Source organism: Dasypus novemcinctus, chromosome 14 (genome assembly GCF_030445035.2).
Source record: "Dasypus novemcinctus isolate mDasNov1 chromosome 14, mDasNov1.1.hap2, whole genome shotgun sequence".
NCBI lineage: Eukaryota > Metazoa > Chordata > Mammalia > Cingulata > Dasypodidae > Dasypus > Dasypus novemcinctus.
Genome location: NC_080686.1, coordinates 68,132,859 through 68,139,438, shown reverse-complemented (window position 1 = coordinate 68,139,438; position 6,580 = coordinate 68,132,859).

Genomic DNA, 6,580 nt, shown 5'->3' with positions numbered 1-6,580 from the left:
TTTTAAATATGCTCAGTTCACAGACCATATTGTGGTTGCCTGGAGGCAATCATTTCACAGCACCCAAAGCTATGTCTAGCACTGTCTGTGCTTTCACAGAGAAGATACTTCATAAATGCTTAATGAATTGAAATAACTTAATATTATCATAATTGAAATTAAATAACTACCATGTAATGTAGAGCTCACACAGCATATTTAAGTTTAATTGTGCCAGGTAAACTGTTCGTCATCCTCTTTGCTTGTATCCTCAGCATGTAGCAGAAAACTAGCTAAACAACAGACACTCAGATATTTGTTGAATAAGTGAATAAATAAATGACCAGATAAATGAAGTGAGAAATGAAGATACACCATAGAGTAATTTTAAATAAACATAAATCCTTTCAACTGTTTAGTTTAATATCCTTCCTGAATCAGGTTTCGATAATTTTCCCAAAAGGACTAAGAAAATTGTGAGAAAAGGAATTCTCACAGTTGTTGTTCTTTAAGCTTTCTTCACTGGTAATCGCTTTGGAAAATCCTGATCTGTTGGCAACTCAACAAATGAAGCAACCAGGTGTACTATGGTCTTTCCTAGGTGGTTGAAGCCTGGGTCTCTCAGGAAACAAAGACATGTATCAGGGGGCCAGTTACAGAAACCAACATTTGGCATCACTTGCAGAAGGAAGAGGAAGCTCATACAGCTGTTCTCCTGAGAAATAAGACCTTTGAGAATAAGTTGAGAGCAAGAATAGAGTATGCATCCATATCAATGCACCATATATACACCTGCTGGCATCCTTCCCTGGACCACCTAGTGTAATGCTCAGCACAGAGAGAGATAAAGAATGCTGTTGATTATTTCCCTAGCCTCGCTATAAGTGGCCAAGAAAGGTGGGCAGCCATTGGAAAGCATTCAAAAATGTCATTCACTGCCTGAAACTGTAGGATTGATTCCCTTGAGAAACCCAGATGTTCACTCCACAACAGCCCAAATTTTACCATGGGGAAGGTATGAAGCACTTTTGTTTCTTCCCCTACTAAAGACATTTCATTCTGCATAAATATTTAATATTCAGGAGATTAGTAGATATTTCAAAAGTCTTCCCTTAGTGAAAAGGGTGAACTTTCAGCACAGCTTTGACATGAAAGTATGAAAGTTAAAAATAATGAAGGAAACATCACAAAGACATGGCGGGGTGGGATGGATGAAAAGAGAAAGATTAAACAATTATTAGAAAAACAAGACATTTTCTGCAACATTCCTTTGCTCTGGTAGCCTCCGATCCGATCAATTCTTTACCTTCATAAGTTAGTATTTTATCACCCACCCCATTTTTCAACCACTTCAATGCAGTATTTATGCCTGGGTTGGAGTACCATGCCTGGAAGTAAGCAACTAAACGAGCTTTCTCTAATTCCTCACCATTTTATATTCCAAACAATACTCCACTTAATTTGCTTGAGACAACAAAGAGTTGAAATGTTTCTTCCTCTTCTCTCCTTTTTCTTGCCTTTTTAAAACAGAGCAGAAGCCGAAGTGAGAGGATGGTGATATTAGCACTGCCAACAGTAGTGCAACGAGGTCATGGTCATCAGTACATTTTCAACTTAACATATTCACTATTAGTATTTGTTGATGAGGAACAAAATCAATGAGCTACCCCGTCATGTTCAAAACTCTATAAACAGATTCCTAAGAGCCAGTCAGTTTTTCCTATGATCTTTCCCTCTACCTTTATACTTTCCCATGGCTTTTTCCACTGAAGATTTTCCTTTCTTAAATCAAAATTTCATCTTCCAGAAAACAAGGAAGGAAAGAATTTGAAAGCATTTTAATTGTGATCTGTCCACCTCTGTATCCAGATGAGAACCCAAATACAAAATTTGAGGCTCTTTAGTTTTGTAAATAAGATGCTAGCCTAAAGTACTCCTCCAGATTTTTTCTCTAATACTCTGCAATTCTATAAATGTAAAGCAAACAATATTACTTGGACATCAACATATTTCAAACTTGCACTTTGATTAAAAGAATTTTCATGTACGTTATGTACACATAATGTATGTCTTCTAATGTCTCCTTGAAAAGTAAATAAACAATGGGTGTGTGAAAAGGTGATCCAAAAATGTCTGCCATAATGAAGGTGATTAAGGATGAGATGATTTTCTGTTTTTTCAGATGAGGCCAATAAAAGCTACTTCACCATCTATCAGAAAGTTCTATAACTTGATGGAAAAGTTGTTATCAAGAGCATTACCCTTGGGAGAGCACAGGGGGCAAGCCTACAGATGAGAAACCAAGACTAAATTACACATCTGGTCAGCAGACTTGGCCCAGTGGTTAGGGCATCCATCTACCACATGGGAGGTCTGCGGTTCAAACCCCGGGCCTCCTTGACCCGTGTGGAGCTGGCCCATGTGCAGTGCTGATGCACACAAGGAGTGCTTGCCACGCAGGGATGTCCCCCGTGTAGGGCAGCCCCACGTGCAAGGAGCGCACCCCATAAGGAGAGCTGCCCAGCACGAAAGAAAGTGCAGCCTGCCCAGGAATGGTGCCGCACACACGGAGAACTGACACAACAAGATGACGCAACAAAAAGAAACACAGATTCCCATGCCCCTGACAACAACAGAAGCGGACAAAGAAGATGCAGCAAATAGACACAGAGAACAGACAGCCCGGGGGGGGGGGGGGGGGGAGGAGAGAGAAATAAATAAATCTTTTAAAAAAATAAATTACACATCTGAGCAGAGAGCCCCAGCAGGCACCTTACAATTTTGTCTCTCCAGGCACATCTGATAATGGTCTCCTGACCATGCCACAGTGAATTTACCAGTATGCAGACAGCAATGATCTATGAAGTATTTTTCTAGGTACCCAGCCTATCCCAATGAAAGGTAAAAGATAAAGCTTCCAGTAATTCATTCATTGGGGTTCTACATAGGTAGAACCATCAGATGGCAGTTTATCAAAAGCTAAATATAAGTTATAGGCTATGACTAGGGAGACCATATAATATATTGACCCACAGAGATACTTTTGAGAGGGAAAGGTGGCATTAGCTAGACAGGAGGCCAAGACAACAGGCAAATCAGAGGCTGCTCCAGTTACAAGGACATTTACATTACCATCAGGGAAGAAAGAGCAATGTGATTCAAAGGAACCTGGGAAAATTTGTGCTTCATTAAAGAGACAGGATTTGAGCTAGACCTGAAGGACATGTAAAATTGGAAGTTGCAGGATTAAGTGATTCTAGTAAAGGCAAAACCTAGTGAAGCTGTGCTTCTTTGAATGCCTTAGAATAAAGAGATATGAAAAGCTTCTAGCCAGGGCAACAAGAGCACAAAGATAAAACCATTTATAACAGGGATAGCAAAATACGTTTTACCTCATGTGTCAACTCGAATAAATAGAATGACTTCCCAGAGTCCATATCTGCACTCAGGGATAAACAGTGTTATAATCAGTTAGCAATATTCGCCATGGGTGTGGGAAGGGAGCACAGAAGACCATCTGCCATTTATGCATTAAATTGATGGGCCTAAAAAGGCTTTAAAACCTTAGTAAGGAATGATCTAAACAAATTAATGGTGATCCTATTAGAGCCATCTCTTGATTTTGTTTGATTATCAAATGCAAGAATTAGCCAAAAGTATACTTTTGGTGAGGAGGGGAAACCCATTAAAAATAGCCTATCCATACATACCCAGAAGAACTGAGAGCAGAGACCGGAACAGACATCTGCATACTTATGTTCATCATGTCATTATTCATGATTGCCAAGAGTTGGAAACAACCCAGGTGTCTATCAACTGATAAATGGATAAACAAATTGTGTTGACACATGATGGAATGTTAAACAGTGGTAAGAAGAAATGAAGTTGTGAAGCATATGACAACATGGATGAACCTGAAGGACATTATGTTGAGTGAAGCAAGCCAGACACAAAAAGGACAAATACTGTATGATTGCGCTGTTATGAAACAAATAAATTGTGTAAACTCATGGACTTAATAATTAGAATATAAGTCACCAGAAAAGAGAATGAGGGTAGAACAGGGAAAGCTGAGGGTTAATCTGTGCATCATTGGTAAAAAGGTTGTTTATAAATCTTTGGAAATTTATAGAAAGGGTGAAAGCACATCATAGTGTTTGCAACTAACAGAGTTATATGGCTCTGACAGTGGTTGAAAGGATTAAGTCTGAAGTCATATATGTTACTAGAAAGAAAGCTGAAAAATGTAACATGGGACTGTATAACATACTGAAACCTCATGTAAAATATGAATATGGGTGACATTGCATATATAAGACTGTTTTAGAAAATATAATCACGAACTAGAGAGATGGAAACAGAATAGCAGCTATGTATGGCAGGGGAAATACAGAGATTAAGAGGTAATAAGAGATTTTTTTGTTGTTTGCTTTCTGTTTATTATTATTATTGGAATAATTAAAATGTTCTAAAAATGATTGAAGTGATGAATGCACAACTATGTGATTATACTGAATATCATTGATTATAAACTTTGGGTGGATTTATGCATTTTTAATATGTATCAATAAAATTGATTTATTAAAAAAAAGAATAGCCTACCGAGAATTACTCATATTGTATGAGAAAAGTTAAACTCTCTTGTAGAACACTCATAGGAAGCTGAAAAAAGTTATTGGGAGAAAGGGCACACACTGGCATACTATGTTAAAATATTAATGTTGGTAACATTCATTTGTTTAGATTTAATATAAAGCATAGAAAATAGATTGTAGAAATAGTCATGAAGCTGTGCCCCTAAGGTAAAATGCAGTTTTATAGTTATGAAAATTTAATTTGACTGCTTTCCCAATAATTGCTCATATTTGTAGCAGCAGCATGCCAGCAAGATAACGGTCAATCAAATGGACATCACCCTGTAAATGCTCTTAAAAATCCTGCACTGTGTTCCCTGATGGGAGAATGGCATTGCTTCCAATTGTTAAAAGATGCCCAGTTGAAAAGCAGAATAAGAAATTGGACAGTAGGAAACGTTTATATATTGCCATTTCCCTCCTTGGCTCAAATTAAATTCTTGTTGGAAGCTAGAACTATTTTTTTCCTTCTGAAAATGGAAAATCTGTCACATCATAAACCAAACCTTAAGCACAAATGTGTGAGGTTCTCTTTGTAAAAGTCTGTTTGTGATCAAGAAAAATTAGGATATGCTATGAATATGGGCTGGGCAAATAATTCTTTCTTAGGTGAGGGACAGCAATAGGTCCTTCAATATATGAAAAGTCTCCCTACATCGTAGTTGAAGAACAACAGAAAGCTTTCTTTCTGTCTCTTTCTCTGACCATCCTCGGATTCCTCTCTTTCTTTTGTTCTCTTTCTCATTCCCTATTTCCCACACTCTTCATGACGGTTGAGAAAATGCCATTAATAACTGGTACAAAGAATCGTGCTCGGTGCATGGAGATAAACTGGGGATGACAAAATATCAACTTCCTGCTGCTCAATTGAAAGCCCTATCTGTACAACTGGTAATTACTTTTAATTTAATTAGGACTCCTGGTATTGTTTCTATCTCGTAGATTACATTATAACATGTAATGTGTTAAAGCAACAAGACAAATTGAGGCGAGAAAACACAGAAAATATTACCTTTTTTGTCTATAAATAATACCACAGTTTAACTCTTCAAAAAGCCCTCAACTAGCTTTACTAGGATAATTATTATTTTCCATATTCCTTTAGTCTGAGTAAGCAAAATCTTATATAATCTAATGAGAAACTACAACTCAAGGGGTTTTGAAAAGAATTTTTTAAATTCTATACTTTTGCTTTTCCTCTCTCATGCAGAAAAAAAGAAATTATTTATGCTGTTGTATGCTAAAACAAAATCCTTATACCTAGAAGGACAAATTATTGGCACTGGAGAGAAACTATGATCCTGCCCCTTAAATACAGGGATATAAGAGTTGCTTGGAAAAGACAGTTTTTAGGCAGAAACACACTGGAAGCAAGGCAAAGACGCATATGTGAGCTAAGTGCTGACTCAGTCCTCTGAAGAATGAGAGATCCATTCCTTTGTGGAAGACACACACTTAATTTGAGTTTCCATATGGAATTCACAAATGCATTGTGAACTACAGAATAAAATGCTTAAACTGTACAATAAGGTAGAGGTGATTAGGACCCTAAAGAGTCACCTTCCCAAATTGCTAAACTACAGAACAGATAGTGGAGTGAGGCAAAAGAGAAAGGGAGACTATGAAAGGAGAGTATGGAGGCACCTGTGCCAAGAAGACAGATGCCTCAATTGGGAGAAGATTCTCCACACTGAGCTTACAATTGCCATCCAAATAAAATGAAAGGCTCTGAACAAATGTTGAGTTAAAAGAGGATTGAAATCCCTGTTAGTGACATTTGATCTTTTTTATATAATAAATTCAACCTGGAAATTTATAGTCTATTACTACTGGCTTAGTAAACACATACTCTGAAAATTCTATATAATGCAGAAACGACTGTTTTCTAGCCCCCTCAAAAGAGATTGCCTTTTCTAAAATCAGAAGTACATGTTCATAGATAATTTCAGAAACCATCTTGTGCACCA